The sequence below is a fragment of the Hyla sarda genome, unplaced genomic scaffold (assembly GCF_029499605.1).
Source record: "Hyla sarda isolate aHylSar1 unplaced genomic scaffold, aHylSar1.hap1 scaffold_116, whole genome shotgun sequence".
Taxonomy (NCBI): domain Eukaryota; kingdom Metazoa; phylum Chordata; class Amphibia; order Anura; family Hylidae; genus Hyla; species Hyla sarda.
This window is the reverse complement of record NW_026607781.1, coordinates 368,225-383,768: the sequence shown is the minus strand read 5'-3', so window position 1 is coordinate 383,768 and position 15,544 is coordinate 368,225.

Below are 15,544 nucleotides of genomic sequence, written 5' to 3'. Positions count from 1 at the left end.
CCCTCACTACAGTAGAATAATCTTTATCCCGCACACTCGCCCCCACTACAGTAGAATAATCTTTATCTCGCACACTCGCCCTCACTACAGTAGAATAATCTTTATCTCGCACATTCACCCTCACTACAGTAAAATAATCTTTATCTCGCACACGCGCCCTCACTACAGTAGAATAATCTTTATCTTACACACTCGCCCTCACTACAGTAGAATAATCTTTATCTCGCTCACTTGCCCTCACTACTGTAGAATAATCTTTATCTCGCACACTCGCCCTCACTACAGTAGAATAATCTTTATCTCGCATAATCGTCCCCACTACAGTAGAATAATCTTTATCTCGCACACTCGCCCTCACTACAGTAGAATAATCTTTATCTTACACACTCGCCCTCACTACAGTAGAATAATCTTTATCTCGCTCACTTGCCCTCACTACAGTAGAATAATCTTTATCTTACACACTCGCCCCTACTACAGTAGAATAATCTTTATCTCGCACACTCGCCCTCACTACAGTAGAATAATCTTTATCTTACACACTCGCCCCCACTACAGTAGAATAATCTTTATCTCGCACACTCGCCCTCACTACAGTAGAATAATCTTTATCTTACACACTCGCCCCCACTACAGTAGAATAATCTTTATCTCGCACTCTCGCCCTCACTACAGTAGAATAATCTTTATCTTACACACTCGCCCTCACTACAGTAGAATAATCTTTATCTCGCACACTCGCCCTCACTACAGTAGAATAATCTTTATCTCGCACACTCGCCCTCACTACAGTAGAATAATCTTTATCTTACACACTCGCCCCCACTACAGTAGAATAATCTTTATCTCGCACACTCGCCCCCACTACAGTAGAATAATCTTTATCTCGCACACTCGCCCTCACTACAGTAGAATAATCTTTATCTTACACACTCGCCCTCACTACAGTAGAATAATCTTTATCTCGCTCACTTGCCCTCACTACTGTAGAATAATCTTTATCTCGCACACTCGCCCTCACTACAGTAGAATAATCTTTATCTCGCTCACTTGCCCTCACTACTGTAGAATAATCTTTATCTCGCACACTCGCCCTCACTACAGTAGAATAATCTTTATCTCGCATAATCGTCCCCACTACAGTAGAATAATCTTTATCTTACACACTCGCCCTCACTACAGTAGAATAATCTTTATCTCGCTCACTTGCCCTCACTACAGTAGAATAATCTTTATCTTACACACTCGCCCCCACTACAGTAGAATAATCTTTATCTCGCACACTCGCCCTCACTACAGTAGAATAATCTTTATCTCGCACACTCACCCTCACTACAGTAGAATAATCTTTATTTTACTCACTCGCCCTCACTACGGTAGAATAATCTTTATTTTACTCACTCGCCCTCACCGGAGTAGAATAATCTTTATCCCGCACACTCGCCCTCACTACAGTAGAATAATCTTTATCTCGCACACTCACCCTCACTACAGTAGAATAATCTTTATCTCGCACACGCGCCCTCACTACAGTAGAATAATCTTTATCTTACACACTCGCCCTCACTACAGTAGAATAATCTTTATCTCGCTCACTTGCCCTCACTACTGTAGAATAATCCTTATCTCGCACACTCGCCCTCACTACAGTAGAATAATCTTTAGCTCGCATAATCGTCCCCACTACAGTAGAATAATCTTTATCTCGCACACTCGCCCTCACTACAGTAGAATAATCTTTATCTTACACACTCGCCCTCACTACAGTAGAATAATCTTTATCTCGCTCACTTGCCCTCACTACAGTAGAATAATCTTTATCTTACACACTCGCCCCCACTACAGTAGAATAATCTTTATCTCGCACACTCGCCCTCACTACAGTAGAATAATCTTTATCTTACACACTCGCCCTCACTACAGTAGAATAATCTTTATCCCGCACACTCGCCCCCACTACAGTAGAATAATCTTTATCTCGCACACTCGCCCTCACTACAGTAGAATAATCTTTATCTCGCACATTCACCCTCACTACAGTAAAATAATCTTTATCTCGCACACGCGCCCTCACTACAGTAGAATAATCTTTATCTTACACACTCGCCCTCACTACAGTAGAATAATCTTTATCTCGCTCACTTGCCCTCACTACTGTAGAATAATCTTTATCTCGCACACTCGCCCTCACTACAGTAGAATAATCTTTATCTCGCATAATCGTCCCCACTACAGTAGAATAATCTTTATCTCGCACACTCGCCCTCACTACAGTAGAATAATCTTTATCTTACACACTCGCCCTCACTACAGTAGAATAATCTTTATCTCGCTCACTTGCCCTCACTACAGTAGAATAATCTTTATCTTACACACTCGCCCCCACTACAGTAGAATAATCTTTATCTCGCACACTCGCCCTCACTACAGTAGAATAATCTTTATCTTACACACTCGCCCCCACTACAGTAGAATAATCTTTATCTCGCACACTCGCCCTCACTACAGTAGAATAATCTTTATCTTACACACTCGCCCCCACTACAGTAGAATAATCTTTATCTCGCACACTCGCCCTCACTACAGTAGAATAATCTTTATCTTACACACTCGCCCTCACTACAGTAGAATAATCTTTATCTCGCACACTCGCCCTCACTACAGTAGAATAATCTTTATCTCGCACACTCGCCCTCACTACAGTAGAATAATCTTTATCTTACACACTCGCCCCCACTACAGTAGAATAATCTTTATCTCGCACACTCGCCCCCACTACAGTAGAATAATCTTTATCTCGCACACTCGCCCTCACTACAGTAGAATAATCTTTATCTTACACACTCGCCCTCACTACAGTAGAATAATCTTTATCTCGCTCACTTGCCCTCACTACTGTAGAATAATCTTTATCTCGCACACTCGCCCTCACTACAGTAGAATAATCTTTATCTCGCTCACTTGCCCTCACTACTGTAGAATAATCTTTATCTCGCACACTCGCCCTCACTACAGTAGAATAATCTTTATCTCGCATAATCGTCCCCACTACAGTAGAATAATCTTTATCTTACACACTCGCCCTCACTACAGTAGAATAATCTTTATCTCGCTCACTTGCCCTCACTACAGTAGAATAATCTTTATCTTACACACTCGCCCCCACTACAGTAGAATAATCTTTATCTCGCACACTCGCCCTCACTACAGTAGAATAATCTTTATCTTACACACTCGCCCTCACTACAGTAGAATAATCTTTATCTTACACACTCGCCCTCACTACAGTAGAATAATCTTTATCTTACACACTCGTCCTCACTACAGTAGAATAATCTTTATCTCGCACACTCGCCCTCACTACAGTAGAATAATCTTTATCTTACACACTCGCCCTCACTACAGTAGAATAATCTTTATCTTACACACTCGCCCTCACTACAGTAGAATAATCTTTATCTTACACACTCGTCCTCACTACAGTAGAATAATCTTTATCTCGCACACTCGCCCTCACTACAGTAGAATAATCTTTATCTTACACACTCGCCCCCACTACAGTAGAATAATCTTTATCTCGCACACTCGCCCTCACTACAGTAGAATAATCTTTATCTTACACACTCACCCCCACTACAGTAGAATAATCTTTATCTCGCACACTCGCCCTCACTACAGTAGAATAATCTTTATCTTACACACTCGTCCTCACTACAGTAGAATAATCTTTATCTCGCACACTCGCCCTCACTACAGTAGAATAATCTTTATCTTACACACTCGCCCTCACTACAGTAGAATAATCTTTATCTTACACACTCGCCCCCACTACAGTAGAATAATCTTTATCTTACACACTCGCCCTCACTACAGTAGAATAATCTTTATCTTACACACTCGCCCTCACTACAGTAGAATAATCTTTATCTCGCTCACTTGCCCTCACTACAGTAGAATAATCTTTATCTTACACACTCGCCCTCACTACAGTAGAATAATCTTTATCTCGCACACTCGCCCTCACTACAGTAGAATAATCTTTATCTTACACACTCGTCCTCACTACAGTAGAATAATCTTTATCTCGCACACTCATCCTCACTCAGAGTCTACACAATGCAGATATATGAGGTCAATATTAGACAACAGAGGAAGTTCAGAGTACAATGTAGCAGACGATGCCCGGGGCCCCTGAGCTCACACTCCTCTGCTCTTCCCGGTTACCTTGAACCATTTGTAAATACTGAGGATTGTTCTGTCAGGTGAATCAGTGTTTGTCTGGATAAATCCATCTTTACCTAAATACATAGAAGAATTCTCTCTAATTCTAATGACTAACAGGAAGTGACAGCCCCTCCACCTCCTAACACTGAATGTCATGTGACCTGGGGCCCCGGAGTCATCTCCTCTATGGTGTACACATGTCAATATGGAATTTTTTAAAGAGGGTCTCTAATCATAGACTTTTATAATATGATGAGCAGAAGAGAATTCACGACCCCATTATGTGTCAGTGTGTATACCGCATACGTGTGTCACTGTGTATACTGTAGTCGTGTGTCAATGTATATACCATAGTCGTGTGTCTACCGTAGATAGAATTAGTACCAAGATAAATAAAGCTTTACATTCATGGACAGCTGATTTTTATACTACACTTCCTAATTGGCCGCTGTTCTTATAAATAAGATTAGAGAGTTTTTCCCATCTCCCTAATTGTGTCTCTATGTATGGTAGTAATTGGTAGTAATTAGCTTTATTTACCAAACTTGCCTGACTCTGTGGATATCTCTTCTTGTCTTCTTCTTTTTGACAGCTGGTGGTTATGGTTCCCGGCCACCAGCTCTGATTTAGAAGCAGTGGTGATGTCACTCCCTGTGGCCGGAGCTCATGAGTGCACATCAGACCTGCTCTACCTGCTCGGCTTACCTCCATTTATCATGTCTGACAGCTGCAGGAATAGGGCTTTAGCTTTGGAGCTGTCAGAAACAGAAGGAGGTGACCTGCCCCTGACCTCAGCCCATCCACCAGCAATCCCAGAGTGAGAGCAGACAACAGCAGAAAGAGAGGTAATTGTCAGGATTCGGCAGGCTGGAGGTGGATCCTCTGTGCCAGAGAGGGATTGGCGTGGACCGTGTTGGTGGACCAGTTCTAAGTTGCTACTGGTATTCACCAGAGCCCGCCGCAAAGCGGGATGGACTTGCAGCGGCGGTAGCAACCAGGTCGTATCCACCGGCAACGGCTCAACCTCTCTGACTGCTGAAGATAGGCGCGGTACAAGGGATTAGACAAGAGCAAGGTCGGACGTAGCAGAAGGTCGGGGCAGGCGGCAAGGATCGTAGTCAGGGGCAACGGCAGGAGGTCTGGAACACAGGCTAGGAACACACAAGGAAACGCTTTCACTGGCACAATGGCAACAAGATCCGGCAAGGAAGTGCAGGGGAAGTGAGGTATAAATAGGGAAGTGCACAGGTGAAGACACTAATTAAAACCCATGCGCCAATCAGTGGCGCACCGGCCCTTTAAATCGCAAAGACCCGGCGCGCGCGCCCTAGGGAGCGGGGCCGCACACGCCGGGGCAGCACAGACGGGGAGCGAGTCTGGTAAGTGGGTCGGGATGCGCACCGCGAGCGGGCGCGTCCCGCATCGCGAATCGCATCCCGGCTAGGGACATTATCGCAGCGCACCCGGTCAGCGGGTCTGACCGGGGCACTGCGAACAGGAGAACGCTGTGAGCGCTCCGGGGAGGAGCGGGGACCCGGAGCGCTCGGCGTAACAGTACCCCCCCCCTTGGGTCTCCCCCTCTTTTTAGAACCTGAGAATTTGTGGATAAGGTCCTTGTCAAGGATGTTGTCCTCGGGTTCCCATGACCTCTCCTCCGGGCCGCAATTCTCCAAATCTTCGAGAATTTTTTTTTTACCTCTGACCGTCTTGGATGCCAGAATTTCTTTAACCGAGAAGATGTCAGAGGACCCGGAGACAGGAGTAGGAGCAACAACCTTGGGAGAGAAGCGGTTAAGGATAAGTGGTTTTAGGAGAGAGACATGGAAAGCATTAGGAATACGGAGAGAAGGAGGAAGAAGGAGTTTGTAGGAGACAGGGTTGATTTGGCACTTGATTTTAAAAGGACAAAGATAACGTGGTCCCAGTTTATAACTGGGGACACGAAAGCGGACATACTTGGCGGAGAGCCACACTTTGTCTCCAAGAACAAAGACAGGAGGAGTTCTTCTTTTTTTGTCGGCATGTTTATTCATCCGGGATGAGGTCTGTAAGAGGGATTTTTGAGTCTCTTTCCAGATGGTGGAGAAGTCCCGAATCACCTCATCAACAGCGGGCAAACCAGAAGGCATGGGAGTGGGAAGGGGGGGAAGAGGATGACGGCCGTACACCGAAAAAGAATGGGGATTTAGTGGAAGACTCAGAGACTCTGAAATTGTACGAGAATTCGGCCCATGGTAGAAGATCTGCCCAGTCATCCTGGCGGGAGGAAACAAAATGTCGCAAATAGTCACCAAGAACCTGATTAACTCTTTCCACTTGCCCATTGGATTGGGGATGATAAGAAGACGAGAAATTTAATTTGATTTTTAGTTGATTACAGAGGGCCCTCCAGAATTTCGACACAAATTGAACGCCTCTATCCGAGACGATATGCGTAGGAAGCCCGTCAAGGCGAAAAATGTGCACAAAAAATTGTTTCGCCAACTGAGGCGCAGAAGGAAGACCTGGAAGAGGAATAAAATGTGCCATCTTGGAGAAACGATCAACGACCACCCAAATAACTGTGTTGCCACGGGATAAAGGTAAGTCAGTAATAAAGTCCATACCAATCTGAGACCATGGTAGCTCAGGAACAGGCAGAGGATAAAGGAGACCGGCAGGCTTCTGGCGAGGAATCTTGTCCCGGGCACAGACTGTACAGGCCCGAACAAAATCAACAACATCAGCTTCCAGAGTAGGCCACCAATAAAAACGAGAGAAGAGCTGGACGGATTTTTTGATGCCAGCATGGCCAGCGAGGTGTGAGGAGTGTCCCCACCTGAGAATCCTGAGGCGCTGGCGTGGAGAGACGAAGGTCTTTCCTGGAGGAGTTTGAACTGGGGTCCAATGCACATTAAGAGGGGTTCCGTGCGGTAACGCACAGTACAGTCCAATCTTTCACCATTAACAGAGGCGATGTAGAGGGGTCTGGCGAGACTGGTCACTGGAATGTTGAACCTGTTAACGAAAGAGGCCAAAATAAAATTTCCTGCAGATCCGGAATCCAAGAAGGCCATAGCTGAGAAGGAGAAGGTAGAAGAAGACATCCGCACAGGCACAGTAAGACGTGGAGAAGCAGAGTTCACATCAAGAGCTGTCTCACCTTTGTGCGAAGTCAGCGTGCGTCTTTCCAGGCGGGGAGGACGGATAGGACAATCCTTCAAGAAATGTTCGGTACCGGCACAGTACAGGCAAAGGTTCTCCATGCGGCGTTGTGTCCTCTCTTGAGGTGTCAAGCGAGACCGGTCAACTTGCATAGCCTCCACGGCGGGAGACACAGGAATGGGTTGCAGAGGACCAGAGGAGAGAGGAGCCGGGGAGAGAAACCGCCTTGTGCGAACAAAGTCCATATCCTGGCGGAGCTCCTGACGCCTTTTAGAAAAACGCATGTCAATATGGGTGGCCAGATGAATAAGTTCATGCAGGTTAGCAGGGATTTCTCGTGCGGCCAGCACATCTTTGATGTTACTGGATAGGCCTTTTTTGAAGGTCGCGCAGAGGGTTATTCTAGGACAATTCGGAGGCGAGAGTACGGAATTTGATGGCGTACTCGCCTACTGAAGAATTACCCTGGACCAGGTTCAACAGGGCAGTCTCGGCAGAAGAGGCTCGGGCAGGTTCCTCAAAGACACTTCGAATCTCCTTGAAGAAAGAGTGTACAGAGGGAGCGACAGGATCATTGCGGTCCCAAAGCGGTGTGGCCCATGACAGGGCTTTCCCAGACAGAAGGCTGACTACGAAAGCCACCTATGACCTTTCAGTTGGAAATTGGTCCGACATCATCTCCAAGTGCAGGGAACATTGCGAGAGAAAACCACGGCAATGTCTAGAGTCCCCATCAAACTTGTCCGGCAATGATAAACAGAGGCTGGATGCGGACACTCGCTGCGGAGGAGGTGCAGGAGCTGGCGGAGGAGATGATTGCTGAAGCTGTGGTAGTAGCTGCTGTAGCATCACGGTCAGTTGAGACAGCTGGTGGCCTTGTTGCGCTATCTGTTGCGACTGCTGGGCGACCACCGTGGTGAGGTCGGCGACAACTGGCAGCGGGACCTCAGCGGGATCCATGGCCGGATCTACTGTCACGATTCGGCTGGCTGGAGGTGGATCCTCTGTGCCAGAGAGGGATTGGCGTGGACCGTGTCGGTGGACCGGTTCTAAGTTGCTACTGGTATTCACCAGAGCCCACCGCAAAGTGGGATGGACTTGCAGCGGCGGTAGCAACCAGGTCGTATCCACCGGCAACGGCTCAACCTCTCTGACTGCTGAGATAAGCGCGGTACAAGGGAGTAGACAAGAGCAAGGTCGGACGTAGCAGAAGGTCAGGGCAGGCAGCAAGGATCGTAGTCAGGGGCAACGGCAGGAGGTCTGGAACACAGGCTAGGAACACACAAGGAAACGCTTTCACTGGCACAATGGCAACAAGATCCGGCAAGGAAGTGCAGGGGAAGTGAGGTATAAGTAGGGAAGTGCAGGGGAAGTGAGGTATAAATAGGGAAGTGCACAGGTGAAGACACTAATTAAAACCCTTGCGCCAATCAGTGGCGCACCGGCCCTTTAAATCGCAAAGACCCGGCACGCGCGCGCCCTAGGGAGCGGGGCCGCGCACGCCGGGGCAGCACAGACGGGGAGCGAGTCTGGTAAGCGGGTCGGGATGCGCATCGCGAGCGGGCGCGTCCCGCATCGCGAATCACATCCCGGCTAGGGACATTATCGCAGCGCACCCGGTCAGCGGGTCTGACCGGGGCGCTGCAAACAGGAGAATGCTGTGAGCGCTCCGGGGAGGAGCAGGGACCCGGAGCGCTCGGCGTAACAGTAATCAAATAGATGAGACAACCCTTTGAGCCCTGAAGATGCAATCAATTTTTATTTTTGTATTTACATTTTTCCTTCCTTGCCCTTTAATATTTTCCCCTCCACAGACCCCTATAAGGCTCATTTTTATAGCGGGTCCCATTCATTTTGTAATGAAACCCTTCACAAACGTAGAAAAAGCTTTGATCGCACCGTTTCATTGCTTGTTATTAGATTCTTTTCTGGTTTGTGATGTCCCCAAACAAACTAAATTCAGAACCAAAGGGGATCAATAACGCTGTATTTTAATAGTTCAGACAATTCTGTTTATTTTTGTTTCTAACTTTTATTTGAAAAGTAGAAAAGGAGGGGGGGGGGTTGATTGTTCCTACAGATCAATATTGTTCTATAGTATTACATGGATTCATTCAATCAGTAATCCACTAGTTCAGCCTGTGGCCGGTCGCAGATGATATTAGTAGTTCCGTCATGGCAGTAATGGAGGCCGAGTACAGCGGACCCGGCACATCACATGGCCAGTAGCCTATCTAACCCCTGAATCCTATGCCGGCTGTACGTGGAGGTCCTCAACTTCTGAAAGTAGTCATTAGCTGCTGGATATGGCGTCCTGAGCTCTCACTTCTCTTAAAGGGGTAGTCCGCTATGAGTGTCTGACTGCTGAGACCCCCCATGATCTCCTGTATTGGGCCCATCCTACTTACCAGTCCTCGCTATGACCCTCACCTTCCTCGATAAGGGCAAGTGACAGCCAAGCGAGCCCGATGATTGGATGAGCCGGCTGTCACATGGAAGGTGGGGATTGGAGTGCGCCAAGGACTGATAAGTAGGATGGGCTACGTTGGGGCCCCAGAGCTTGGACCATTTGCAATCAGACACTTATCCCCTATCCTGTGGACTGTTTCCCGGACTACCCCTTAAATGGTGCCATGGATATATCCATCATGTGTCATTAAGGGGTTAATGGAAATTGTACAGGATTAGAAAGACATATAAAGTACATATCGCCGTTCTTCCAGAATCAGTGACGCTCCTTCTTTCCGGTGATGTCTGGTATTAATGGTGCCCGGGTATAATCGCACGTACAGCCAGTGGACAGGTGGGGCGCTGTTTATGTTTTTTTACCCTGTACGACCTGTTTAATCCTGCGCAGATATTTCCTCCTCTCTATGTGAACAGTAAACATCACATTAAAGCATCTCTCTGCACATCTCCTGTATAAAACGTGATGATCATTCACAGCAGTCACCGTCGGATAATCATTCACAGCAGTCACCGTCGGATGATCATTCACAGCAGTCACCGCCGGATGATCATTCACAGCAGTCACCGCCGGATGATCATTCACAGCAGTCACCGCCGGATGATCATTCACAGCAGTCACGGCAGAATGATCATTCACAGCAGTCACCGCCGGATGATCATTCACAGCAGTCACGGCAGAATCATCATTCACAGCAGTCACCGCCGGATTATAATTTACTGCTCAATATCTAGATCCGTCGCCTGCTCCTCGTCAACCTACGGACCTCAGATCGCTAAACTTTACCTGGACAGAGAACAAAGTCAATGAATGTCCAGGACCCTGACCTCCGATCAACGAACAAGCGGACAATGACAGCGGAGACCTAAACACTGCGCCAAACATATTTACTGTGCGAGAACTGAGAGGAGGACAAGGACATATATATCCCATAGTATACAATAAGGCAGAAATATAACCTGCTGGTACTTCTGTATATAATTAACATTCTGCTCCGGCTGTAGAATGGCGCTATATCTTCTGTTGGCAGCGCCCCCGATCCTTATGGTGTTTTGTCATTCAGTATATATATATATATATATATATATATATATATATATATAAAAACATATCAAACCATGACTACCTATAAGCACCATAAACCAAATAATATAATACTACACATAGTGACAAAATAATACTACATATAGTGACCAAATAATACTATACATATAGTGACCAAATAATACTATACATATATATAGTGATCAAATAATACTATACATATAGTGACCAAATAATACTATACATATATATAGTGACCAAATAATACTATACATATAGTGACCAAATAATACTATACATATATGGTGACCAAATAATACTATACATATAGTGACCAAATAATACTATACATATAGTGTCCAAATAATGCAATACATATAGTGACCAAATAATACTACACATATAGTGACCAAATAATACTATACATATAGAGACCAAATAATACTATACATATATAGTGACCAAATAATACTATACATATAGAGACCAAATAATACTATACATATAGAGACCAAATAATACTATACATATATAGTGACCAAATAATACTATACATATAGAGACCAAATAATACTATACATATATAGTGACCAAATAATACTATACATATAGTGACCAAATAATACTACACATATAGTGACCAAATAATACTATACATATAGAGACCAAATAATACTATACATATATAGTGACCAAATAATACTATACATATAGAGACCAAATAATACTATACATATATAGTGACCAAATAATACTATACATATATAGTGACCAAATAATACTATACATATAGTGACCAAATAATACTACACATATAGTGACCAAATAATACTATACATATAGTGACCAAATAATACTACACATATAGAGACCAAATAATACTACACATATATAGTGACCAAATAATACTATACATATAGAGACCAAATAATACTATACATATATAGTGACCAAATAATACTATACATATAGTGACCAAATAATACTACACATATAGTGACCAAATAATACTATACATATAGTGACCAAATAATACTACACATATAGTGACCAAATAATACTATACATATAGAGACCAAATAATACTATACATATATAGTGACCAAATAATACTATACATATAGAGACCAAATAATACTATACATATATAGTGACCAAATAATACTATACATATATAGTGACCAAATAATACTATACATATAGTGACCAAATAATACTACACATATAGTGACCAAATAATACTATACATATAGTGACCAAATAATACTACACATATAGTGACCAAATAATACTACACATATAGAGACCAAATAATACTACACATATAGAGACCAAATAATACTACACATATAGAGACCAAATAATACTACACATATAGTGACCAAATAATACTACACATATAGTGACCAAATAATACTACACATATAGTGACCAAATAATACTACACATATAGTGACCAAATAATACTATACATTTAGTGACCAAATAATACTATACATATAGAGACCAAATAATACTATACATATATATAGTGACCAAATAATACTATACATATAGTGACCAAATAATACTACACATATAGTGACCAAATAATACTATACCTATAGTGACCAAATAATACTATACATATAGAGACCAAATAATACTATACATATATAGTGACCAAATAATACAATACAGAGACCAAATAATACTACACATATAGAGACCAAATAATACTATACATATAGTGACCAAATAATACTACACATATAGTGACCAAATAATACTACACATATAGTGACCAAATAATACTATACATATAGTGACCAAATAATACTATACATATATATAGTGACCAAATAATACTACACATATAGTGACCAAATAATACTACACATATAGTGACCAAATAATACTATACATATAGAGACCAAATAATACTATACATATAGTGACCAAATAATACTATACATATAGTTACCAAATAATACTATACATATAGTGACCAAATAATACTATACATATAGTGACCAAATAATACTACACATATATAGTGACCAAATAATACTATACATATAGTGACCAAATAATACTACACATATAGTGACCAAATAATACTATACATATAGTGACCAAATAATACTATACATATAGTGACCAAATAATACTATACATATAGTGACCAAATAATACTACACATATATAGTGACCAAATAATACTATACATATAGTGACCAAATAATACTATACATATAGTGACCAAATAATACTATACATATAGTGACCAAATAATACTATACATATATGGTGACCAAATAATACTATACATATAGTGACCAAATAATACTATACATATATATAGTGACCAAATAATACTACACATATATAGTGACCAAATAATACTATACATATAGTGACCAAATAATACTATACATATAGTGACCAAATAATACTACACATATAGTGACCAAATAATACTATACATATAGAGACCAAATAATACTATACATATATAGTGACCAAATAATACAATACAGAGACCAAATAATACTACACATATAGAGACCAAATAATACTATACATATAGTGACCAAATAATACTACACATATAGTGACCAAATAATACTACACATATAGTGACCAAATAATACTACACACATAGTGACCAAATAATACTACACATATAGTGACCAAATAATACTATACATATAGTGACCAAATAATACTATACATATATATAGTGACCAAATAATACTACACATATAGTGACCAAATAATACTACACATATAGTGACCAAATAATACTATACATATAGAGACCAAATAATACTATACATATAGTGACCAAATAATACTATACATATAGTGACCAAATAACACTACACATATAGTGACCAAATAATACTACACATATAGTGACCAAATAATACTACACATATAGTGACCAAATAATACTATACATATAGTGACCAAATAATACTATACATATATATAGTGACCAAATAATACTACACATATAGTGACCAAATAATACTACACATATAGTGACCAAATAATACTATACATATAGAGACCAAATAATACTATACATATAGTGACCAAATAATACTATACATATAGTGACCAAATAATACTATACATATAGTGACCAAATAATACTACACATATATGGTGACAAAATAATACTATACATATAGTGACCAAATAATACTATACATATATATAGTGACCAAATAATACTATACATATAGTGACCAAATAATACTATACATATAGTAACCAAATAATACTATACATATAGTTACCAAATAATACTGTACATATAGTGACCAAATAATACTATACATATATGGTGACCAAATAATACTATACATATAGTGACCAAATAATACTATACATATATATAGTGACCAAATATTACTACACATATATAGTGACCAAATAATACTATACATATAGTGACCAAATAATACTATACATATAGTGACCAAATAATACTACACATATAGTGACCAAATAATACTATACATATAGAGACCAAATAATACTATACATATAGTGACCAAATAATACTATACATATAGTGACCAAATAATACTACACATATAGAGACCAAATAATATTATACATATATAGTGACCAAATAATACAATACAGAGACCAAATAATATTACACATATAGAGACCAAATAATACTATACATATAGTGACCAAATAATACTACACATATAGTGACCAAATAATACTACACATATAGTGACCAAATAATACTACACATATAGTGACAAAATAATACTATACATATAGTGACCAAATAATACTATACATATATATAGTGACCAAATAATACTACACATATAGTGACCAAATAATACTACACATATAGTGACCAAATAATACTATACATATAGAGACCAAATAATACTATACATATAGTGACCAAATAATTCTATACATATAGTGACCAAATAATACTATACATATAGTGACCAAATAATACTACACATATATATAGTGACCAAATAATACTACACATATATATAGTGACCAAATAATACTATACATATAGTGACCAAATAATACTATACATATAGTGACCAAATAATACTATACATATAGTGACCAAATAATACTATACATATAGTGACCAAATAATACTATACATATATGGTGACCAAATAATACTATACATATAGTGACCAAATAATACTATACATATATATAGTGACCAAATAATACTACACATATATAGTGACCAAATAATACTATACATATAGTGACCAAATAATACTATACATATAGTGACCAAATAATACTACACATATAGTGAACAAATAATACTATACATATAGAGACCAAATAATACTATACATATAGTGACCAAATAATACTATACATATAGTGACCAAATAATACTATACATATAGTGACCAAATAATACTATACATATAGTGACCAAATAATACTATACATATAGTGACCAAATAATACTATACATATAGTGACCAAATAATACTATACATATATAGTGACCAAATAATACTACACATATAGTGACCAAATAATACTATAGATATAGTGACCAAATAATACTATACATATAGTGATCAAATAATACTATACATATATGGTGACCAAATAATACTATACATATAGTGACCAAATAATACTATACATATATAT